This window comes from Chaetura pelagica, unplaced genomic scaffold (assembly GCF_000747805.2).
Source record: "Chaetura pelagica isolate M959 unplaced genomic scaffold, ChaPel_1.0 scaffold244, whole genome shotgun sequence".
Classification (NCBI taxonomy): Eukaryota; Metazoa; Chordata; class Aves; order Apodiformes; family Apodidae; genus Chaetura; species Chaetura pelagica.
Genome location: NW_009953719.1, coordinates 2,922,447 through 2,949,261, shown reverse-complemented (window position 1 = coordinate 2,949,261; position 26,815 = coordinate 2,922,447). Strand labels below are relative to the sequence as shown.

General features: G+C 36.9%; 1 protein-coding gene across 1 annotated transcript in view; it reads left to right on the top strand.

The window, feature by feature from the left end:
• Positions 1 to 26,815, top strand: part of DSCAM (Down syndrome cell adhesion molecule) — a 393,639-nt gene that overhangs the window by 182,745 nt on the left and 184,079 nt on the right. The window lies entirely within an intron of this gene.

Sequence of the window (26,815 nt, the reverse complement as noted above, 5' to 3'; positions counted from 1 at the left end):
GTTACATTTTTGTCAAGGCTTTAAACAAATAAAAAGTAAGTATTCCTTCCCTTCCCAAAAAACTTGCTGTCCAACTTTCCTTTTAGGCATTTTGGTGACTAAAATGAAAGTAGAGCAAAGTTGTCTTGATTGATTCTGTAGTCACATTGCATGTGCAAAATCACTAATTTTTGACCCTTGAAGTTCTCTAAACATCTAAATGTCATTGTGTAAATGTCCAGAATTTACTTCCATTTCACAGCAGTGAGCAGTCTGGTTCCTATATTCCTCCTGACCCTCTCAGGATCCTCAGTGGAAGCCTGAGCTCTCATGCTTGGTTTGGATGTTTGAACCCTGCTCCAAAACATAACAACCAAAGCCACTTTCACACCATTGCACAGCTGTGGAGAAGTGCTACTCTTGTCCTTAGGGAATCCTTAGAGTCGCACTGTGTTTTCCCTTAGAAGACCATACAGCAAGATGCTTTCCCATTGCTGTCTGGGCTGCTGTGTAACTTGCTCCCTGGTCACCTTGCTTTTTAGGCAGATCTCTGCAGAGCAGTGCCCTCTCTGTCTTTTGGTGGGCTCTGCTATATGACTCTCATGTATTCTGGTTTAGTGCATCTCATATACCTTAAATTCTTCTGACTTTTCCTTGTAATAACAAAATTGGGCTTCTAAAGAAGACTTTTCTAGAGATGGCAAAAGTTTTGAAAGGTAAATAAATGACTGGTTACATTTATGTAGAAATGAAATGCTTTGGTAGCATTTTTATTCAGATACCTCACCTGCATTGCACAAAGACCACCTCACAGCTGGGCACAGGCACACATAAGGTAGCTCTTCCAGTCCGTGGCTCAGACAGGGTCTAGCTCGTTGTGGAAATTAATCTTTCTGGCTTTTGAAAACATTCTCAGGTTAAGTCTAAACTGAGTGCTGACATGAGTGTGTCTGAGCTCCTGTGTCCAGGTGCATGCTCTGGTGGCGCTGACTCCAAATCAAGGTGATACCCAAGTGTCTGTAATTGCCACCTTCCACTTGACCCCAGTGGTCCTTCTTTGGACAAGAAGCTCAATTAGGACCTTAAAGTGTAAAATAGCACACCCTTACTGCATGTTCTCAGCATAGTTTGGGGTTCCCTGTGGTATAAATCCTTCTGTATAAAAGAAAATGTAGGTTTAATAACATTTCAGAACTATACTAGTAGTTTGAAGGGTCAAAGGAGGAAAATATCAGCCGATGTGTAACAAAATGGTAAAAAAGATGGAAAGTTTAGAGAGCTAAATACTGTAGCCTTTTAAAACCATAGGTAGATCATTCCAGCTGTTAAGCACTGAAATAGGAAATTCTTCCATTTCTTATATGAATGGAAACATGGCATTGCTATGGACATGTAGTATTAAAACTGTAGATACCAGCCAATTTAATACTTCAGTCTTCCTGCCAGTGCAATGGCTTCAGAAATACTTGTACCAAAAATTTAAAAGTTAACTAAAATATTAAACTTCTGAAATTCCCAGTCACTTTTCTTATATATTCCTGCCTAACTATGCTGCTGTGCTATGACTGCAGATTTTTTTCTGAGATTTTTAGTCTCTGGCTTCAAGTTAGTTTACTTGAAATACGATAGTATTTTTGTAGAAGAAGGTAAAAGAATGTTATGTCACATTTTTTTTGTTGCTGCTTTTCAGGATACAGTCTTTAAAAGAGTTGTCCTACTTGACAGTCCTTTGATGACACAAGAATAAGTGATTTTTGGGTACCAGTTCAAAAAAATGTGGTCCTCGTGTGTTTTAATTGTGGTAGCAGTGGTAGCTTATTTATAAACGTATATTGTCTTGGTACCTAATAAATGAAATAATTATGGAAGACTGTAAAAGTTCAGACCTGCTGGTTTTCCTCTTCTCTTTGCCTCTGGTAGCATATGCTGATTTAATATGTGCTATATACACATTCTCTTTATGAGCACCATTTCTAAGGAAAAGACATTATGTAGTAGAAAAAGGAAAGCACTGAAAGTAGATTAAAAAAACATAAATATGAAAAAACACATAAGAAAATATTCTAAATATGTCGTCTGTAATCTGAAAGCACAAGATGGCTGATATACGTGGTTTTGTACCCTTTATATATATTGCACTATGTAATTATTTTGATGTAATTTAATGTGTATTCTAATACTGATGGAAAGTCAAAATATTAAAAGTATGTAATGGCACAGGAACTATTAAAGATATTCTGTTGGGGAAGTAGTTGCATTAATATTGCAACAACTTGTAACACTACCTCACAAAATAAATTACTGATTATACACATTTGCTAAGGTCCTCAGGCCTTGTCATTTTTTGCTGTGTAGCCCTCGGCATAATCTTCAGAGCACAGGATCCTTTTGTTTCAAGCTCTGCATTGGCTGTTTCCTGGTCCATGACACCATCCAGCTGTGATAACGGCTCACACACAGGGATGTGTATAAATAAATAAATTCGTATATATTAAATTTCAGGATTTCATATTCATACTGTCTTATGCCAACACCTAATTCAGGTGCTGTAACTACTAGCATGTAAGTTAGGTACTGACACTAAGCAGCTGAAGTAACTTACCAATACACGGCTGGTGAAATGTGTTTTGCCATCCAGTCAGCTGCAGAGAAGTTGGTCTTCCGCTTGATTTAGACAACTGTGATACTCTGCTCAAAAGTGACACTATGTCCTGATGTCAGAACACCATTGTTGAGCTGCACTCTCTGCACTTAATGTCCTCAGTCCTTCCAAAAAATCCTCCAAAGCAATTTGAAATACTGCATATTAAGAGTATGTCTGTGCTATAGAACAGAATGGAAGATACCACGCTCTTTGGTTTCTCAGAGGCATTCCTTTGTGCAAGGAAAGGATTACATGCAGAAGCAATGATTATTATCAGTGGAACAGGAATTTGGTAAAAAAGAGAAGTTTCTGATTGAAACAGATGTGAAAGGCCTCAGAAACAGGGAAAAATATGTCTCTGAGGGTGCATCTCACAGATACCTTTGACAGTGCAGAAATAAGGTTCTGCTGGTATCCCTGAGCTAGAGTTCAGCCAGCTGAAGGGAAGCCATGCCTGGAGGTGAAGGCAAAGAGATTGCTCTATAAACTATCCACTGTGCTCAGAGGTATATAGGATGTGGTCTGTGGCAAAGTGTAAACTAACTAATGGAGAGGAAAGGAATAAAAGAAGACCTTTAAATTGAGACAAATATATAAGATACCCACTGATCAATATTTTTACCATGACTTAGAGATATGTGCTTCTTAGACATCTGATTTGCATAAAATCAGAGCAGAATAGATCTTAAATACTTAGGTAGGATTACTGAAGTGTATAGCTTGGAAAAGAATCCTTAAAAAAAAACCACAACAGTTTAAGAGAAATTATGCCACAATATTAAGATCTAGATAAGCTTTCAGCACTCTAAAGCTCAAATACATGTCTGTTTTAAATCTAAATCTAATTCTACAGCATTTTCAAGATTGGTAAAAATCTTTTTGAAAAATAAAAGAGAAAATAAACATTTTATCTTTAAAGGGGAAAAATAATAATTTCAAGTGAAGAGTCTATTCTAGGACTGTGGGATCTTGCTAATGCATTGTTAGCAGAAAAAAAAACAACACAGTGAAATTGGATAAATAAATGATTTGTTATAAATTATTTGCAGGGAATGGTGCATCTTTGAGTTACCTGTCTGTCTTGCTGACTTGCATTTACAACAATTTCTTCTGCTGTTGTTGCTACAGGACCTCTTCATTTTGTGAGGATCTGTTCTGATTTCTCAATCAGGTGAAGATAAATAATCTTGTCATATTATGTTCCAATTATAGAATGAAAAACTACATGAAAGACATTGTCCACCCAAATAAATGACAAGTTGGTCATTTGCTCAATTGTACAGTAGGAAGAGATGGTAACAGCCTCAGAACTCAGTTTCTGTCATAATATTAATGAAATATTCTGTTCTCTACATTTTTAGTTAAAAGGACACTAACCAGACAGAGGTTGTTCAGCTTCCCCAGCCCTCCCCAGCTTTGTGACTGGGTCTCTCAGTGCATGATGGAGAGTCATGCAGTGGCATTTACAAGCCTGGGGAGCCAAGTCAGGTACCCAAATCCATACCTCTGTGACTTTAGAAGCCATGGCCTTAAACTCTTTTTATTGTAATTGTGAACTCCACTCTTCAAAGTCATGTGTTCATATGTCAGCACCTAGACAGCAGCACACAGCTCAAGATATCCCAAGCATCTTTTTGAGTCTGCATCATGAGTACAGCAGCATTGCTCATTGGTTGCGTTCAACACAGGATGGTAAAGAAAGAAGAACTCTAACAAGCTAATAAATGTGTGTACACTTGAAACAATCATAAGTTTTGCAATTAAATGAAATAAGCTTTTTAAAGAATAGAATGCTTTGATCTGCCCTAAAGGTGTACCGATAATGGGCGTGCTGTTTGCAAAAAACTGGGAGAGAGGGCAGCATAGAAGTGGTATTACACTAATGCTCTTGAAAAGGGAGAGCCGTATAAAGACAATGTGTCCTTCTCTGATCTGTTGGGTTTTTTTCTACTCCTGCTAGCAGAATCAAAATTGCTTGTGCTGAGGAATATCAGCATGTAGAGACTGATTCATAGAATAGCCTAGGCTGGAGGGGACCTCAAAATACCATCTGGTGCAATCTTTTGTGGTTTTGTGGCTCCTTTTGGGAGCCTGATGAGATTATCAAGTATCCTCTTCAACCACATTTTTAAAACCTCTGGTGACAGGGACTCTGCATAACCCTGTTGAGGCTGTTCCAGTGAGTAACTAGCTTGATAACTAAGAAACCAGAGAACACATTTTATATTTTGTGGCGAGTCCTGACTACTTCAGTTCTCTACTTGTTAATACTCCTGTGTGAGCTGTTTATGTTTGTAATTTTGTGTGTTCTTGGAGTGAAAGCTGGGCTGCAAGGAGAGACGGCATCTGGGTTCAATTATAATTCTGTGCAGAAAATCATACACGTGCTGAGTTGATTTCCCAGAAGCAATGTGTGGCAATTATAAAGTGTTTACAGCTTCTCTAAAAAATATTTCATATGGCCCTGAATTAATGTTGTTTGGGCTTCAACTCATCCACTTCTGGTCAGAACTGCAAAAGTAGTCACAATATACTCCATAAAAGCAAGATGTTTGGTAAATACTGGTGGCACAGTTTGATTTCAGTCTAATTGTACTTTTCCAGGCAACTGCCAGTAAACCTCTTGCACATGCTGGCAGAAGTACATTTGAAATACATAATGGATACCCATGCATAGAGGAGAGATGTACATGGGAGAGTATCTTTGCAAACGTTTCTTTGCATAAGGATGATTTCTGAAAAGTTAACAAATGCTGTCTTGTCTTGGAGATTTAACACCATAAATGCCATTCAGAAGTATAATGAGTTGCCACATAAACACAGAAGCACTGGTATGGTAGATTTACATGCACTTGGGAAAAAAAGACACAGCTTTTCGATCAGACTAATGGCTTGGAAGTAGCGTCAGGAAGAGTGCTGGTAATCGCATTTGACGGTCTGAATTGATGGCTGATGGCTTGTAGAGGCCAATGCACTGGAGTGATTTCAGGGAGCTTTTAATAATGCTTAGCAAATGATCGAGCTGCACAGTCAATTGCTTGGTAGATGCCAATATTCTTTTCTCCCTTTGAGGAAGTTCAAAGCATAGAAAAAAAGTAAATCAAACGAGAGTATGGAATTGCATACTCAGTCAAGATCACCACAGAATCCAGAAGAAAAGCAAGAACAAAGTCAGATTTCAGGAATAAGCTTGATATAGAAAAGGAATAATTGTAGTTTTCACTTGCTGTTTGGGTTCTGCTTATGGATTCTTCTAGGATCCATTTTCTGTTTACAGTTGCACTGTGATAATTCTTAAAAACTGCTAAACCCTGATTCATGACCAATATTAAGGAAGAGAGTTAAAGCAGCGTCACCCAGCAAAATGATATTGAGGAGCAGACTCTAAATTCCTGTTTGTGGCTGGAAAGTTTGCAAGATTTTTCATATATTTCTCTAGGGTCAAGGGGTAGATCTCATTGAGGGCCATAACCCTTCAAGAGTAGGATCCACACCCTCTCTGACATCTGAGGAGAGTTTTTTCTCTTTTTCCATTCAGTTACTTCCTGAGCTAAAGTTATTGGAGTAGCTGAAAATCCAAACCAAACTAGGTCATTGAATTCTCCAGAAGATCCAAGGTTAAAATTATTTAAAATATTAATGGTTTTGAATGTCTCCACTTCAAGATGATTTGTAGTGCTGAAAATGAGATTTTTAGAAATCAAAATGCTCAACAGGAGATCAACTTGATTGTATGTGTTATGACTGCTTCCTGTCATGCTTTGCTCTCACACTCTTAGTTTTTACTTTCTAAGTTCCACGTTGCCAAGAGAAACATTAGAGAGACTTGTGGGTACTGTATTACCATTAGGAAACGTTTTGGGGAGTAGTACTCTAATGCTCTCAGCACAAAGAGGCTATAGTATTATATATAATATGCAATAGCATTTTTATTTCTGATGTATAGAAGGTATTTTCCCTGTAGCAGTGATTAGCAAATGGGAGTGTTACCATTTAATGAAGTTGATTACTCACTCACCTGTGTATTGTTGAGCCCCATTTTGTTTCGTTACAATTCAGTAGGAGACAATCTAACTTTGTAATTGTCCCCAACTTATTCAGATGATGAACTGATTTTGCCTGGTTTGCAGCTCTGTTCTGCTGATTTTGAGTGTGGAAAAGTGTCTTCTTTCAGAGGAAAAGACCCTAGTAGCTTCCATTTTTCTCAAAAGCTGAATAGGGAGGGTACACTGTAGATTTCAGTTTTCAAGGAATTAACTGTGAATACTTTTTGTATGTGAGCCAAGTATGAGCATTGTCCAAGAATTTGTTAGGGAACTTCAGAAGCACCCAAGGTAACACTTTGTGTTAGTGGTCAGACTGGATAAATATTATATTGTACAGTCTGTTTTTACATATGCTTTCTGACTCTGCAGCCTCTGTTTTGTTGTACTCATAGTTCTGTGAGGGTCACACTTACATATTGGTGAAGGGATGGAGTGGCATTAGTTACTACTAATCAATAGCTGTTAATTGAAGGGTTGTGAATGGACTGGAAATATGTTTTAACTTTCTCTGGTGGTAAACCTGGTATTTTTTTAAAAAAATAATTATTGGTTTAGTTTCCATCATTTTTATTTCTTAGTAGCCCAAAGCATAAGTTCTTATGGTCATGACCAAGTTATTGTAGCCATTGACTTCTGTCAGTGGTTTGGGTACTGTTTATGGCAAGATGTTTTATACAGAGGGAACTTACTGAAAAGCAAAGAGGGAAGAACCCTTAGAGTTTTCTAGCTGACCAAATTTATACAATAACTATTCACCAAATTATTCCATATGACCTGGTTATCAAGTTCAATTGCATGAACATAAATACATAATACTGGAGAGTCCACAAAATAGCTATTCTTATTCCCTCCCTCAAAAAAACCAAACAAAACCGAAAAACAAATGCCCACAAACAAAAAAACTCTCAATCTTTAATCCCGAGCATGCGAAAAACATACACCAACTAAGAACTGTTAGTTTTTCTAAGCCTTCCACTCATACTCCTGTTTTGTTGGGTTTTTTTGTCCTGGCTATCCCATCACCTTGCTGAAAAGTGAAGAAACCTGCTCTGTGCTCAGAAGAAAATAAAGACATAAAAGAAGAGTCTAGGAAGGAAATCTTTCTGAATTCTATAATTAAAGATCAGAAGATAAAATCAACAAAATATGATACAGTACATATTTAAGAAACATTAACAATTACTGTCTTTTTGCTTGGATTTAATGCCCAAAGCTTTACTTCACAAGATTTCCAAACTCCCGGGTCATGTTGCAGTCACTTCTATCTCCTCCTCATGCTCCAGCTTGAAACAAGTACATCTCCCTTTTACTCTCTTTGGGAAGCTCTCCATCTTCTCCAATCTTCTTCTAATCTTTTTCAAATGTCTAGATTATGTTTTATTCATGGATAATTCAAAGCCATTAAATCTCATTCCAGTAATGCTCTTTAAATTGAATGATTCTTCTCTCTCTTTGTCTGATGTATACATCCAAACGTATTTATTTTGTTATTTACTACCTTTATTATAGTGGCATAAATAAGCCAACTATTTCATTAAATAGCTGAATTTTTATTCTTATTTGAGTTGTCCTTTTGCATCAAAATCAACTTGGATTACATATGATATCCTAAATGAGCTCTTGCCTGCATGTTATTCAATGGTACTACTGCTCCCCTTTGTCTACCAAAACTCCTTACCTGTTTAGTCTTAGAATCCTATTAGGTTCTTTCATAGCTGTGTCTCACTGGTAACTCACAGTTGTCCTATCATCCCTCACTACATCCGTATTTCTCTCCTTCTCCGTCTGTATGAATTGATGCACCTCTAACTTTTTCTTTTTTTTAAAAAAAAAGGTCCTTGTATAGTTAGTCACCTGCTCCACTTTCAGCTTTTTCTTTATTTCCCTGAATAATGCTCTTCTCCTCAAGTTGAACAGAAAAATAATGTTGCTCTTCAAACTGAGGGGAAGGAACACAGACAAGGTGGAGAAGGGTGGGTTCATGTAGTACATTCTTCTGTCAGACTTTGTAAGTGAATTTGAGAAAAAGAGTAGCACGTGTATCCCTTCCCTTGGAGATGATGACATTTTTATAAAGTGGATATTATGGGCACAAGGTTGCGGTGTGCATATCTGGCATTGTTAATGAGAACTGATCCTGTTCCTGAGTGCATGCAGCTTCCCTAGCTGTAATAGAAATTACCTCAAGGCCAAAGACTGCAATTAAATGCCCACATATTCAGTTCTTGGTTTCAATCTAATTCTAATCTCTGGGAGCACAGAAAAATCCTGGGTTGGAAATTGTGTTCATAAAACTGTAATTCTCAGGTTTATTGTACAATTGCAAGGACCAAATAAATGAGTGATTTCATAGTTCCAGAATAAACCTTCCTCACATCCAAGGCAAATACTAGGTATTGTATTCACAGCAAACATCATGGATATTTTTTAGAAAATAAATTAGGCACAAAGTATTTTTTTCTTGTGTTTTTGTACACATTAGTAAGAGACATCTGTGATCACTTCTCCACAAAAATGTGAAATGGACCAAAGTGAAAATGTTTTTTGAGCAAACTGTGGCTTTTATGACATGAACATTACTTTTAATTTGAAAAAGGGAATAAATGTGTGCTTTCATAAGTCTGAAATAATAAGTTGCAGGAAATCATAAGTATTTCTATTAATCTTGTAACAAAGATTAGGTTCTAATCCAGATTGAAAACACGAAGTACAGAAATTAGAAGGAAGAATATGAAGAAGATCTGGATGTAAAATTAACGTACACTCCTTACCCCCAACCCTTAAAGTATCAGAAGAAGTTTGGTTTAGGGTTGGTTCACATTATGCTTAGATCAGGCTATCAGCAACTGTTGAGACCAATTCTTGTTTGGTGTGAGCAAGTTTATCACTGCATGCATTTTTAATATTTGCTGTTTGTTTCCTGAAAGGTGCTGCTTCTCTCAAGCTCCTACTGCTTTATTTTAGCATAGGTGGTTCTGATGTTCTTGTATGAACGCAACACATTCCATCTGGTCAGGAATCCAGAAGTAAGGATAAAATTAGAGAAACGGTTGCTCATGCGTTCTAGGAATTCCTTTAACACAGAGGCTTTTTAGTGCAGAAGGGAACAGATGTATGCAGCAATGTGCAGAAAGGTAATTCCATAATAACATTTTGATTGATTTAACTTAGTAAACCAAAGGCAAGTGTCTTCACATTATTTGCTGGCTTCACAGGTGAAAGAGAATGTGTCCAGAAGCCCCTCTCAGGCTGTGTGTCCCTGCTGCCTTCGAGGCACATGAGTAAGGGGGCCAGGCTGCTCAGAGGGAGGTGGCAGGGACAGAGTTTCAGTAGCAGTTCATTGTAACTCTGCTGCAGCAAAGTGTCTAATTCCTAAACATCTGCAAATTCTCATAGGAAAGACAAATGTTCAGTGTCTTTTTGGTGTTGTTTTTTGGGTTTTTTTCGGGGTTGTTTTTGTTTGTGTTTTTTTTTTTAATTTGTTTGTTTTATTTTGGTTTGGTTTGGGTTGTTTTGTTTTGTTTTGTTTTCTAGATAATCTTTTAAACTGTTTTGACCTTTCGTGTTTCCTGGAGTTTATGTAGAGTTCCTATACCCACTTTGTCATTTCTGCATGAGCTGTGGTATTTTTTGTGAATATTGTATTGCTTAAATTTTCCATCTTCTGTGTATTCTCAATCAATTTCATTTTCATCTTCTGATAGGGTATACTGTTGTGTCTTGACCTCTTAATTTAAAATCTTCCCTCTCATCCTTCAGACTGTTGTCATGTCTCTTTATAAGCTCCTTTTTCATAACCAAAGGTCTTTGGCTTTTAAAGGCTACTGCTGTAAAACTGGGCTTCCACCTATTGAGTCATTCTTGCATCAGCTCTTCCCTTCATCCTGCCAAATTTTCAACATCTTTTCAGTACAGTGAGATTTACAGTTCTCACAGATTTTTTCAGTTGCTTTGGTAGAAATTGTTTCCATAAACAGCACAGAGAAAGCTGCAGCTATGAAATCTTCAGATCTATTTTTATGAACTTGCTTACCACCTCCCTCCAGCGGGTAGTGGGGCTCTACTGACTTCTGCCCCCCAGCTTCTTATGTGTGAATGATTTTTACTGTTGTTAACTTTAGTTCATATATTATACATCTCATCTATAATTTATAATAAAGAAGGAACTTCTATTATTTATCACCTGCATGAGGACATGCATGTGCACACATGCATATATGGGATACTTTCTAACATAAAACTAAAGATGAATGTATAAATATTTAACTGGGGTTATAGTCTAAGCAAATACTGCTCCTAAAAGTTTTGAAAAATACTTTTTTTAGCAACTCTAATATGTACCATGGGGTGCAGTCTGTTAAGAAAGAGGTGATGCCTCTCCACAGAATATTATTTTAAATGTGAGGAAGAATTAAGGTCATTTAAAATTTTATCATGTTATTAAAGGTATGTTCTACTTCCATGTATTCCAATTTTGTCTTCAAAACATATTGACTTTTAAGAGCTAGCAGTGGCCTTAAACATAAGTCATATTTTAAAAAGAAACAAGATTTTAAAATAATTAATCAGTGGAGACTGTTGCAATTCTGTATGCTATGTGTTCTGGTGCAGCATTAAGCTGAGGCTAGAGCAAGACAACCAGGACTGTCCTGAACAATCATACTGTCTTTCATTTAAGTGGCACCTGTTGTTCAGAAGACAATCTGTCAAACAAGCTTTAAATATAGACTCCTCGGTCATTTAACCTTCTCATGCACAGTAAAGTTCAGTGAATTTTGCCTGAAGAAGGGGAGAGAGAAGCCTGGGTCTGCAGAAGAGGTTTGTTATTCACCACTGAAAAAAGCCTGTTTCCCAAGATACTGTGCAGCATGTGCTTACTAGTTAACTGTAGCAAATACTCCTTTAAAACACCAGAATCAACATTTAAGTATATGTTCTCACACCTTAGCCAGCCTAAAAGAGCGATAATTGCTTCTTCTATTAAAAGATCTATATGAACTTTAGCAACCAGAAATTATTTGGTGCCTGTTGTTTCTGTCATCCAAGTATGGTGAATTGTGGTTAAACAAAGATTTATTGTGTCACTGATCCTTGAGGATTGCTGATAAAGAAAAAGCAGCATCTGAACTAAAAGGCAATGAGATATTGAAGTCATCCATTTTAACCGATTATGTCCCTAGGAAAAAAAAGTGCAAATGACGTTTGAAATATGTTTAAGTATTTGCAGCTTCTATTTGAATGGGAAATTATTCTATTAAATGTTAGCTAAAAGGTATTCTAGAAATTAAGTGAGAAAGAGTAGCTTTTTTTTTTTTTTTTTTTTTTTTTTTTTTAGGAATAAATTAATTAGTGAATATATGCTACCTTTGTTAATGTCACTTTCTTTCCCCATCCCTTTTTTTTTTCTGTTGGCTTCAACTGCATAATGGAATGTTAAGGTACCTTCTATAGAGAGGCAGGACTACAGTACATGGTCCTAGTCACCCAAGTTAAATCAAGTCTCTCCTTTGGCACATGTCATCTCATGAATATACTCTGCAGATTATGCCACAGAAAAGCTAGCCAGGTAATTGGAAAAAAAAGTGTAAAACAGTTTCAGATTTAATATCTCATTTTGAGAGATTAGGTCAAAGCAAGTCAATGTAAGAGGTTGATGACACAATCAGATCATATCCAACCATTTACAATTAATTATTCAAGCCTTTCTTTGTGCTCTTGTCAATTTGGACAGAAGAGCTGTTAACTGTTGAGTCTCTATTGAAGACCAGCCTTAAATCGTTATTATTGAACTGCTTCTCACTAGACTCTGGGGCCGATGCTGCTGTCAGAAAGAAAAAGAAATGAGGCATGGCATAATGAGTTTTGGATCTCTTGGATATGATTTCCTTTTTGTTTATTTATTTATTTATTTATTTATTTTCCCTATCTTCTGTCTTCTTTGCTCTGCAATGTGCCATACTTTGTACAATGCTCACTTTGCTGCAGGTGTAAAGTCAACAGGGCTCAATTTCCAGGGATTGCATATATGTTTCTGGCTTTTTAATGAAAATGCTCTAGGGAGGCAGATACTGTGTCTCGACTGTGGACATGGTGTAGAATGTAAATCCTTGGGTCAGTGATATAAACTCTTGGGGCTCTGCATAAGAGAACTGGAGTGAGGAAAAATTGGCTTTCTCCTGGGAGATAAAGACTGTGAACTATGAAAGCAATAATGTTGACCCAAATAACCGTTGCTCAGGAGATTGAACCAATGCAGAATTTGCTTAGCATAAATGCCATACAGCTGTCAGATTTCACTACATTAATTTTCTTTTTATAAGATGCATTTGTGGCTGTTCACATCCCTAAGCCATTGGCTGTATAAAAGAATATACCCAGATAAAAGTTAAATATCAAGAAAAGAGAAGAAATACAGTCTTACTCTGGCCTTTTTCCTCATTACTCTTTTGCTGTCTAGTTTTGAAAAGTAGGGGTAATTATTTTTAAATGTTCTCATCTAAATGACACTAGCATTTTTTTTAAGCTTTATTTAAAATGTCAAGTCCCCAAAACTGCACTGTTTTCCCAGGAAAAAGAAGTACATTGAATCACATTGGGTGAATATCCTTACATTAAATTAATTTATTAAAAAAGAGTACTTTTAGGCCTTATATGTTTAAACACTGTGTACAGAGAGTCTCATGTCTTTTGAGGCAGCTACCATAAAATCATAGAATCACAAAATGGTTTGGCTTGGAAGTGACCTTAAAGATCATATAGAACCAACCCTGCACAGACAGGGACACTTTCCACTAGATGAGGTTGTTCATGTGTAAGTAAGAACAACAGACCAATGGTACATGACTTAAAATCTCTTTTAAGCCATGTTCTGGTATCTTAAATGAAACACATATGTAGTTTGCAGGATTCATAATGCTCCTCTACTTCAAGGTGTATTTTATGCCAGTGTGCTAATCCTTTAAAGACAAATCTAGTGTGTGCAGTTGGCTGTTGTTGTTTTAGATCTATAGTTGTGCAAGAGGCGATAGATGTGTCTGACTTACAAGGTGTACACTACAGCAGTGGCACTACACTGATCACTGGTGCACAGAGCTCACTTTACATTCTGCACGTCTTGGATGGACTGAACGTGCTCTACATTTGCAGGCATTTCTGTCAGGTCAATCCTGTTTAGGCAACTTTATGCTGTTTGCATATTGTGGGAAAGCAAGAAATGTCAATTATATAGATCCTAATGTATAAATGCTATTAGCATGGTCAAGGCCATCTGTGCTAATGTCATATGATGCTGACAAGCAAGGTCACTCTGTCACTCAACATGCTTTGAAATGTCTTGTGGAGATAAAGAAAGAGAGAATAACTGCTCAGGAAGGCTGCTTAGGGTCCAAGCAATGCTGGTCTCTGTCTGCTTTGACATTTTTATTTCATTGGGGTTTTTTAAGCAAATGCTATGCTTCTTCAAAAATAAGTTTTAGAAGTGAAAAAAAATGCCTTGCGTAGCTTTCAGCCTAAATCTAATTTTTACAATAAGAGTTCACAGTACTTTGTTCTACAACACTTCAGTTTTCTTAACATTAATAATTTAAAAGAAAAAAGGGAACACATGGTGGCTCTCACTGTTTAATAAATGTTGCCATGCGAGTCTAAAACAGATCCATAAAGGCTAAAAAACAGATGCTTTTCATCATTTGTGGAACTAATTGTATCTATAAGTACAGGAAAAGTTCAGGAAAAGCAGATGAATGTTTAATACAGGCTCGACTGAAACATTAATCTGGCAAAAGGCTATCTTTTCAAAATAATTTATTCTGAGGTCTTCATTGATAATAAGCAACAGTACAAACAAAACAGGTACAGTGTGCTTGTGAACACTCGGATGATTGAAGGAGTGGAACAGTAGTAACATTTATCTCAGGCACAGAGCTTTGCATATTCAAACTGTGTCCTTGTGCACCTACACAAAAGGCTGGATAGTATCTGGCAGGTCTTCAGGCACAGCATCTAATATGAGGAGTAAAAAAGGATGCTTTTATGCTCAAAGCTCATGACTGGGATGCAAGATTCCCAAATCTGCCACAATCATGCAAGATAAGGTTAGACAAATCAATTAGCTTTACTGTGCCTCAATTTCCCAATGAAATAAAAATAGGCAAATGATGAAAATTACCTGAGGCATATATTTGGGCATATTTTGCAACATTCCTGATATCTGGAGAGACTTCAAAGTTATGACTCTATAAGCAGTTCAGAGAAGGCAATAAAAAACCCTAAAATACTTACATTACTAAAGGAATGATGCTTATTGTGCTTATAATGACAGAATGGAAGTAACCTTTATGAGAAGGTCTGGGACCACACATCCCTCCTAGTTTTATCTCACATATATCTTTGAAATTAAGTTGGATTGAAGTAACCCATAAATTTGAGTTTGTGCTCAGCATAGATCACACAGTGAATTCAATCCATCCTGAAAAGTTACATTTACTAAACCCTTTTCGTTGTTAAAAAATGTCAGCAAAGAGCCTAACTTGATACCGCGTAAAAAAAACCCATCATGATAATGACATCTACTTACAGGCTTTTAATATAACTCAGATTCAAAACTTTTTCTGATTTTTGAAATGTTGTAAGAACTATAAAACTTTGTAACCCACAAAAAGTGAGGTCTGCATGGATGTTATGATTAATCCCCTGATACAATACAGTCTGCAATTGCTCAGGAATTGCTTACAGTTTTTTCCCTTTAAAATAAAGGGTTTTAAAATTTGTTTTGGTTTGGTTTTTGCTTGTTTGGATTTGGGTTTTGGGTTGGTTTTGGTTTTCTTTCAGCAAAGTTGGTTGTATGTCTAACTTACCTTGTATAATATTTACTTGCTATTTTCTTAATATTCCTTTATGGGGTAATTTGATTGTATCAGGGTCCATGAGAGTTATTTTCTTTGATTGTACAGTATGGAACAATCTTTACATACTTCTGGTCTTACTACTGTCATCCTGATGCTCTCTTTCCTCTTTAAAACACTTCTTTACTGTTGTTGTAGTACTATGCTTTATAGGAAACCAGTTAAGGTTCTGTGTGTTTATGTGTTTCTATATTGAGGAAAGTGTGTATCAAGTCCCGAAAGAAGGGACTAGCTTAGCAGGAGACTTTTGAAAAAAAAATGGTAAGTGTATGAGTGGTAGTCAGAGCTGAAAGAAGTTCGAAACACAAAATTTATGAAATGGAGCTCCATGTCTCACCTCTGTTGTGTGGAAGGGTAAACCAGTAAGAGAAATAGATTCCTGTCATGTTCCATAGTTGGGTATGTTCAAAGTGGAGATCAGTGTGTGTGAGTAAGGAAGTTTCTAGAGGAAAAGTAATATGCAGCTAATGAAAAGGGAAGTTAAAAAAAATAAAATAAATATTTTTAAAGACCTGTTGAAAAGTGCATCCAGAGACTTTACATTATTGTCTCGTTCAAAAAAAAAATAATAAAGTACATATTTAATTGCTTTTTTATTCCTTTTAAAAATTATTCACTGAATGCTGGACTCTGACCCCAGGGGACTGACTGAGAGTCTCCAGGGGAAATTATTTAATTTAGCTCTAATTTCTACTGGAGCTACTTTCTTCCACAGTGGAGGAGTATTTGGAATGTTTTTTATCCAAAGGATGATATAGGTTTACTTTTTGAAATTGAGTGAAGAAGAAAATAAATCTTTCCCCAGTCATTACCCTAAAACCAAATTAACTTGTTTAGGTTTCCCTAATTTTACACTCTCAAAGTAAGTTATTAGGTGAAAATACTGTGCTAGCATGTACAACATGAGGCATTGTCTATTAGTTACTGCATCCACCTTAAATAAAAATACCAAATACTCATGTCTTGCGACTCTCCAAATAGATGTTTTTCATGAGAAAAGTGGCTACTGTTCTAAGGTTCTCATAAAACTTCTCCTTTAGATTGAAATGCTTCATTAACTTCACAGTTACCCACTGAATAAATGTGGCTAAACTTGTGGGGCCACAGAACTGCAGCTGCTTTAATTAATGTAGGGAAGTATTGATTATTTGCAGTTAGTAAAAATAATTCTGCTGCTGGTGGCACTTGTAATTCTGTGTATGTGATGCTGGGATTTATTCTGATCATATTGTCCATGACAGTACGTATTCTGCATGTACAATGACTTCAAAGCTATAAACTATTAAGGTGCACATTTGTTGATGACATAAACCAACTGCTGTTTAGACCGGAGGAGGTGGAGGTTCTTTCTTTACATAACAAGCTTGTGTTTAAATTTACATGTAGACAGAAGAAGAGATGGGTTATGTTCCTTGATGTTGTAAAGAGTAAAGCATAAGTTTATCTGTACTAAGCCACTGGTCAGCTGCAGGCTATTTATTTATTTGGGATGCACCAGCAAAAGCCTGAGAGAAGAAATTTTAATCCTCCTTCAGACAGTTCCATATATCATGGCCAAAGCTGAATCCTCTTTAATCAGAGCCCCTAAAACTAGCTAGTGATTTTAAATTATCTGCTTGCTTTCTAGCTGAAATAAGGAAAGCAGCTTCTACAGCAGCAAGTGCAGGGATCCAAATCTTCTACATCTAAAGTATTAAATATTATGGCAGTTTTATTTAATATCCTGGAGCGCTGACAGTTAAGAACAGTGGGTAGAACGATAGCTGTTCATGCCAAATATATTTATAAATATTAAGAGGGTGACCAATTAAATATAAACATAATGTAATCAGTCACATTTATACTATCCAATTGTAAAGTAGTAACAATTAGCATAACCTGGTCTGTGTACACAGTAATACAGCTCCTTCAGCTATTTATGCTAAAAAAACCCAACAAAAATAATAAAAACAACAAAAAAACCCCAAATAAACAAACAAAAAAACCACACCAAACCCCCACAAACCCCATTGTGTTTATTCCTCCTTTATAAAACTTGAATACTGCATACATAAGTGCAATTGGTGTGGACAATTGGCATGAAATGCATTTTGCTGTCTCAGAATCAGAAAGAGGGCAATAAAATGTGTTCTGATTTGTGTAATTTGTCTAACAATCTGGTCTTCAGAGCAGCCATTATGATAACATCCAAACGTATTCAGAAAATGATAGCACTGCACACATAATAGCACTACGGCTCGTATGTCTTTCCTTATTCTGTGATTATAGAAATACAAATGAACTCAAGGTACATTTTAATTTAAAGCAGCTAAAACCACAAATACAGACACCAGCAGTTTCCAGGACCTTTTTGATTTTTGAACTTTGTGTTCAGGTCTCATCTGTCTGAATGTGAACACAACATGGTACCAAAACTCTTGTTTCTGTGGTAATACTGTAATTGACTTAGTAGATACTCCCAGCTCAATTTATAGAGACAAAACTGAGCTTCATTTCCCTCCCCCCTTCCCCTTTCTTTCTTTTTTGTTTTCTTTTCTTTATTTTTTTTCTTTCTTAGTTTCTTTTTTCTTTCTTTTTTTTCTTTCTCTTGTTTTTCTTTTCTCTTTCTTTTTTTCTCCCTTTCTCATTTTAATTTTATTCACCTTATGGCTCTATATGCAAGAAGTGGGCAAGTTTGTTTTCTTAGCTAGTAATATTGCATGCAAAACATTAAGAGAAATCTGGAAACTATGGCTATGGCAAAATCTCAAATTATAGGAGACAATAAGCTATTTTGGAATGGAGAATAAACATCACAGAATATAGATGTCACTAAGTCTATTTTCTTTGAAGAGGTGCAGAAAGACATGGTTGGTCCCTAATACTCCTTAGAGATTCAGGTGCTAAAGTAATAGCAATTGCATAATATATTTTCCTTTTCAAGCTTCACTACTTTCAAGGATCAAAAAGAAAATTATTTCATGACCTTGCTCCTTTCTTTTCCTGGCATGTTAGAGAGGTGGTCTTGATGGTTGAATTGGATCTCCCACACTTTGAGCAGCTCTGACCTCCACTGACCAGGGGATAGAGTGACTCATCAGTAATAGATTTACTTGTATACACTGATTCAGACTGAACTGCCTCCAAAATAGATGTTTCTTGAGGGAGGATCTGATTGAGATAGAGGAGGTGAAAGGGGGTAAAGATTAATGGTGTCAGAAAACATGTCTTAGTTTTGAACTATTGGTTCTACAGAATATTTGCAAAATTAATCCATATATATTACAAATGGAGCCACATCAGGCCATGGGATTAGAGATGTTTATAAACGTCCTTAACACTTTGCAGAGTGATAACCTCAGTTATTTTTTATCGAGCTCAAAACAGATCAGGTGCCAAAACAAGCACACACACACATCCCCCCAACAAAAACAGAAGGAAAACGGAAAAAGGGAAAAGTCCAGCCACTGTGGAACTGAAGAAACTTTCAAATCTGCAAGCTCAATCTTATGTAAGAGATACATCTCCGTGAGCTTTGAGGAGCCTGGAACTACAGCTCAGATATGACAGCAACCTCCTTTGCCTTGACAACCACTTCCTGTGGCTTTTATGCTTACTTCTTTCCTTGTGTCAGTAAAAAAGGAAAGATCAAATATCCTGGTTCCTCATGAATAACATCGTATCATGGTGGCAGTTGAGAAGCTTTGCCACTGAATTTTTCTCCCAGAAAAGTTAATTGCCCTTGGTTTTCAGGGCAGTGCTGTTGTTTCCCCCTGGCTCCTGTTCTCCTGGAAGTCAGCTGCAGGTTGTTGTGTTAATGATGGGGAGAGAAGCAGTGGGCAACACACTCAAAAGGTGCAATTTATAGACCCAAGAGCTGAGTGAATATGGGGAACTTAAAAAAATATTTTTTATCCTCTGTAAGGTTTACTAGCAGGCCTGTGAGCTTGGCAGCATCCCCAGAGGGAGGCTGTGCTGCTCAGAGGAGCATAGTCATGCTTTGACCATCTGTACCACCTTCTGTGAGAGACACCCCAGGTGTCTCATGTAGGCTGAGCACACTATTGTGAGTGCTGCTTGGAAAAGTGTAATCCTTACCTCCCTCTTCCCCACATACATCTCTTTCCTTACCCAGTCTTTGGTTTGTGTGTCAAAAGCATCTGCAGGACTGAGACCAGGGCACAGTTTGTGCATGGCTGCTTCTAGCACACTTTCCATGCCCAGAGCAGCAGATTGTTTTGCTTTGAGGCTGATGTTGCATCAGTGCTATAAAACTGAGTTATAGGTTACCCTGGCTCCATCAGAAGGTTTCCCCCCTTTGCATGCACAGGTCATGCTAGAAACTTGCTTAGCAGAAGCAGTCCTATCCAGCCAAGGAAACAAGTATAGCTGATAAAAGTTTATTTGTTCTGTATTATCATTTGGCGCACAATTAGCACAGCCACCTGTTCCCTTAATTTCTATCAACCCAATTTAGATTGCAATAACATAATGCCATTAGATGTGTTTCCAACAAAGTGAAAATCAAATACGATTCTTGAAACCATCTTGAAGATAACATTACCCCTATTTAAAGACTAACAGCATACTAGGGGGAAAAGGCATGATACAAGAATAATTAATATGACAGTTTTAAAATAGTCTCATTTTCATACAAGAATATTATGCAATAATTCGACAGGAAAGTGTTCACATTTTCCTGTGAATTATACATGAGAACAATTTCACATAGGAAACCTAAACAGAATTATTTTAACTTATTACTCAGACCTGTAAAATTTTACTTTAATTTCTGATATTATACAGTCTAATGGAAAGCATTAAAAACCTTACATAAGTGCAATTTCATAATTGTTAGTGTGACCTCTTCTCACTTAGAGAAACGAACACATGATTTGCTAATGCAGAGCAACTTTAATGAAGTCCCTAGATTATTTGAGGCACTAGTCAGCAGATAGTAAAATGAGGGCTGTGTTTCTAAAATGTCAGGGGATTTGGTACCCTTAGTTCAGGTTGGTCAAGCCTAGGTGTGACCCAGTTTCCTCCCCCTCTTCCCCATTAGTTCTCTTCAGGGTCTCATGGCTTTGAAATACCTATCTTCAAAAGAATTGCTTTGGTAATATATCAGATGCAAACATACAGTGTCAATTAACCAGCACATCAATAAAGTATGAAAACTGTTCAAGTGTTGGTGTAATGTCAAATGATTATATGGCTCGGCAAGTTGCGTAGGGAGATTGGATTGTGTGTGAAGAAGTCTGATTTGAACATGTAATTTTTCATACAGCCAATTCTAGCGTCAAGACACACAACAGGTTGGAGATCACAATTACCAATGAATAACTGAAGGTAGTTAGCACTGATAAGAGGACTACTGTAATTCCTTCATGAATAAAGTGCTAAGAAAATGTGTTTCGAAGACAGTGGTGACATTTTGCATTCATTGTTACCAAAATCATTACTGAACTTATGTGCATGATCCAAACTGCAAAAAGAACTTCAAAAAGTTGTTAAGGTGTTGGGCAAAAACTACAGGATATTAATAACTCACAGTAAATGATTTAGGAAGTTCAATCTGTATAACTAATTAAGGGGAAAGATGGTTTAAGAGGCAATTTCCTCATGTTCTGTAAGTACTTAAATAGGCAGAAGTTTTCTAACTGCAGAGGAAATCCTTAATGAAGGCACAGTAAGATCCAATAGCTGGGGTCACAGCCAGATAGACCACAAACAATACAATAACTTTCAAAAGTGAGAATAATTATCCATTGGAATAATTTACCTAGGGATATCACATGCTCTCCACTTACAAGAAACCTTTAATCATTACTAATGTCTTTTTAAAAAGCTGTAGCTTAACTTCCAGATATGGACCTGATGTAGAAGTTAATGGGTGAAGCATGAAAGGTGAGAATAAATTACTCTAATGGTCTTTCTAGTCCTTGGATCTGTATTTTCTTTCTTTTTTTTTTTCTTTTTTTTTTTTTTCTTCCAGTATTGCAGTAAGGCAAAGTTATGTGTTAATGACAGATGGGGTATTGAAGAAAGAGCTATAGATTCCATTCCCTGTGTTTTCCACTGACTTCTATACATCAATCCATGTATCTCAGTAAGCTTCTCTGTAAAAGGTTTACATTTTAAATAGCAATATGTTACTGTGTTAGCCCACATTATCAAGGCAAAAGGTAGAAAGAGTTCCTAACATCCTTTGAACTCTTTGAATGAAATACATGCTGCAGATATTGGGCCAGATTTTCAAAGGCACCAAGCATTGAAAGCCAAAAAAGACATAAGCTTTCAATGTCTCTGAAAATCAGACGCTGAAATTATTATAATCAGGTTTTCAAGGCATTAATACAAACACTACTGAGGAGGAATAATAAGTGGGAATTATAAGCTATATTTTGACAGTGTTCTTTTTAATTTTTGTGAAGGAGGCTTCTTTGCCTTCCTTCCTTGAAGCTAACAGCCAAACAGACAAAAAGCTTCAGTTTATCTGAAAGGATGTTTTATTAAAAAAAAAAATAATTAAAAAATCCTCATTTGCCATACTAAGTAGGTGAGTAAAAAAAAATTAGACTTTGTTACAGCAAAGCAAGAGCAATTAGATTAAATGCACCTCAAGAAGAAAGCAGTCCCCTAGATCAACAGGGCAATAAGAGCTTGTCCATCCCCATCCTGGTGCATTTCTAAACACTTTTTGAAGTACAGAAGGCAGAATGCTCAACACTTTGGCTTTGTCACAGCTGACAGCCTGTCGGTTTTAATGAAAAAGCTCTCCTTTTAGAAGATGACAGAAATTACATGCACTTCCCCTTTTATTTTTCTGTCATCTTTCTCTGTTGTGTTTTCACAGTAGAAGGAGAGATTGGTTATTAAAGCATTACATAAGTATGCAAAATATATTAAGCAGGAGAGGTAAAGGAAAAGCTTCAGCCCTGCAATTATACACAATGTGTGTTGGTGAGAAATGCATGCTGTGGGATAACATATGATGTGTGGCAATAAGTATTTACTTTTAACTATCTTTAAAGAGGGTGAGGCAAAATCTCTAGATAATGCTGTAAGTGAAGGTTTTATTATAGGATTGTCTGAGTAATTTCCAACAGGAAGATGATCTAAGCAGTATTAGATAGCTCAAGTATTTCATAACGTCTCTAGAAAGTACAGTAAGATAACACTGAACAATTTATTGGCTCTGCACAGCTTTCACAAACCTCTTTTATTAAGTGGCAGGCTTTAAATAAGTGTACCCACTCTCATTGACCCAGATTAATGACTGCATGTGAGGAAACTCTTTTGCAGGACTGAGGAGGGAAGGCTTCACTTGTACTATGAAATCTGGAAATAGCCCACAAATTGCACATTCTGCAATGTAGTAGTAGCCACTCCACGTTTCCCCAGTTTCAATTCCAGCATAGGTATTATCTGCAACAACATAAACATGGTAGAAATACTGAGGAAGTGCCCTTTCAGCAGTTTTAAGGGAAGCTCTGAATTTGATCTTCTAACTTAATTTTTGTGACAGTTGTTTCATGCTTATACTAAGAGAGACAAATTTGATTATTAATGATAGTCTGTATAGACGGTATCTCAAAATTGTGCAGAGGATCTGAAAGTACTGACAGCTTTAGAAAAGAAAAAAGAAACAAAATAAATGTTAAACTTTGGACACATTTGTATGATCTTTAGCTTGTCCATACCAGTAGTATCCAAGAGTGTGACTCTTTGTTGAAATGCAATTATGTTTATTTATAAAAGGTGAAACTGGATCCCAGAAAAAGAAAGCTACAAAAAGCCACTGTACAAGGAGCACATTTCTGCCTCTCAGCTGTTTAGGTTCCACTTACTTGACACGAATGCACAGCACGTGCTGATTTACTGGAGGGACCAAAATGGTCACAACTATTCATTTAGCACCTTTTTATATGTTCCAGTGATATTAGAGCAGCTGAGCAGCATCTCCACCAACATCTACTCCCACTTAGTTTGGTAATGGAGTTACATCCCAGCTTGAAAAGCCTCATCTAAGTGTTGATGGGGACACGTTTGCACGGCGTATGCAGCACTGGCTCAGCAGCTTGGCAGCCCTGCCTGCCGAGGGGCATTGCTGTGGGCAAGCTCACATCTGGAGGGGCTGCATGGTCTGAAATACAGAGCTGGTTAATGCTCACACAGCCAGAAACAGAAGCAAGAAGAGATTGCCTTTGCTTCATACCCATCGTTAACCCCAGCTCAAGTCCTTTGATGTGATTCCCAACTCCTGAAGCTGTAATTTTATGCTGCCTGCAAACTAAGGGAGACAAACTGTGCTCTCATTATTTGTACTCCTTGTAACGTATTTATTAGCAAAGGTACAATTGTTTTATGCATATTCCACCAATGCACAATCTGCATGTGGCACCAGTCAAACAACCTATGGTTTTCACACCAAAATTCTAAATATCTTTCTAAACTAGTGTTAGGGGTAAAGGTAATCCAAGTTAAAAGGTACAGATGTTGAGTACCTATGTGATAAGGAGATAGAGCAGAATGGGACAAGTGCTTATGACTGAATAATTGGGCACTGCAAAATGAAAAGGAATAAATACTCAGCACAGGACATTACATTAGATCTAGAAGTTACACTGTAAGAATCAACAACAACAAAAATAAAATAAGTATTCTCTGACCACCAGGAAGTACTTCTGTGTGAATTGTTATGAGGCTGCCTCACTAAAAGGTGACAGAATTCTCCCTGCTGTGGCTTTGGCTGTATGACTGACTGAAGGTAGAGAAGAATGCTGTGAGTATTAAGAAGGTTCAACAGATGATTGCCTGCACGCTTGCAGACTGTGCTTTCTGGTTGCTAGTAGGTAGCTGTTAGCTGCCTGATATTTGTACAAAATCTCATAATTGTGTTTGGTCAAGCCAAGCTATTTTGTGACTAGTAAATAAATTGCTTATTAGTAATTGAGAAGCTAAGTAAAACATCTTTTATCAATTATCATCTTTTATCTTTTATGATTTCCTCTAAAAATTACAACTACTATATTAAAGTCTAAGATGCAAGATAGCTTTGTTTTTTTCATGTAACCTTTTCAATGCCAATTTTCAGACACCTGGCTGTGAAACTGAAATTTTACCTATTTGGGTGGTTTTCCAACTACACTCAAGAGTGAATCTGTTTATAAGTAATTTGTGTTGAACCACCAGTATTCTGTAGCCAACCCATTAAGTTTTCAGAGGCTGAAATACAGTGTTGCTCATGGCTGAGGAGAGTGCTCCTGCCATCCAGTCCTCTGTCTTGCTTCACACCTTCCCTTGTCCAGTTCTTCTCCTTTGGTAGCAGGCGAGTAGTTCAACATCTTCTCTGCCTCCATTCTGGAAACTTACTTTGTTATTATACTTCTTAGTAGTGGCACACATTACTTTACTTGAACAAATAACGTACTTCAGAAGGATATGTGCAGTGTAGTTTATTCTTTTCCAAAGCTGTGACCAAACTGCTTTTATGCTTTTGCCTTGATTTCAGGAAAGCAGGGTTAGACAAGACAATTCACCAGTGTGGTTAGTTTATAATTTAGTATCTGTGCAAGGATGAGAGAGGTGGGCTGATGTAGCTTTATTCAATATTCTCTGCTCTATGGGTCAACCCTGTCCTGTGACATTAAATGGTTGCTAAAATCTTTTTTCCCCATTTCTTTTAGATTGTGGTTTAAAGGAGATTTCGCTCAGTAATGACACCATTTCCTTTCTGTCCTTTCTCTGCTGAATTGCTTTCCCACTGATGCATTTGTGAGCAAGCACCCTGACTACACTTAATTATTAAAAAGTCATTGCTTAAGTAGAGCTCTGAAGAAAAGGAAATATTTCTTACTGCATATTATTGAATATGGGTTTCATCTTTCTGTATTTTCTCCCCGAATTTGGGAGCCAGGTGTATTTTATAATATGTAGGTTTATGTATTGTAAGAGCTATCAGCTACTAGAGAAAGAACAGCAGGCATAAAAAGAAGCAAATATATTAATATTTTTTCCAGATAAAAAGTTTTAGAAAAACGTATGTAGCTTGGACTGCAGTATTTTTTAAATGGGAAAAGTGGACAGGTGAGGCCCAAGTTTGCAGTGCATTCTAACTACATTAGTTAATTTATTGTAATACAGAAAAAGCTTTAGAGTAAACATGTACCATGTAGATGTTAGCTTTTTTGTGTCCTTGCTTTTAGAACATGCATTAACACAGAACAGAGGCAACTGTGAAGGTGTCAAATTATCAAAGCTGCACAAGTGTTCATACGTACCACAAGGTTTTCCACATGTTCTAGAGTTAATAATAAAAATACATATTTGAATAGAATTTCAACTATATTTTTTTCAGTTTGATTGGTCAGTGGGAGAAATGCTGACTAAGATTATGTCAGTCTTGTTTAGTTTTGGGGGACACTCACTTTGCTGAATGCAATGGTCTTCCTGAAATAAACCTTCTTGTGCAGTGTTAAAAATATCTGTGGCTATTAAAGACACATCCTGTGCTGTTTATTTAAGCTCTTCTTTTAGACACAGAGCATGTGTACCTGCTTGCATTGTGTTTCTCTAATCACAAACTGCAATGTTGCGGTTTTTTTTTAAAGTCTATGGCAGATAAGATAATAAATTAACTAATTTACTGCCAGTAGCTTGGCTGTGGAAGTACTGAGCTGCGAAGAGCTCAGCCTGTCCTGCTGAGGCATGGAGAAAACATGGGCAAGTTGGGGTGAGACTGTTCCTGGTACTCCTAGATACTGTGTCTAGCTTGCAGCCCATGCAAGTGTGTAAGACTTCACTGGGGTCAGCGATGTAGGCAACATCAGCAAGGCTGATTTTCCTCTCCTTGCTTTCCCCTCACACCTGAAGCAGGCCATGGAACAGGTCTGTGCAGTAAGTGGTTCTTATGGCTGGAATCCTTTAGCATATTCTCATGGTAAAAACTTCCTCCTTTTGTGAGTTTCTCTTGTTTGCACTGATCCCTTTAGTTTTACTTTTTAGGATCTTTTGGTTCTGCATTTTCTGGTGTACCTGCACAACAAACGCCATTTTGGCTAATTTTGTTTAATTATGCATGCCATCCCAGACCATCTTTCTAACACATACAGCTCTGCTGGTGAATTGCCATCATATCACTCTACAATATTGAATTAAACAATATTAAATTCTGCATTGGTTCCTTATCCTGTATCTTATTTCAGAAGCCTGTTCGATATTGTTTGCTGGTTGCGGTATAGACCATAGAATGTTTGTTTCCT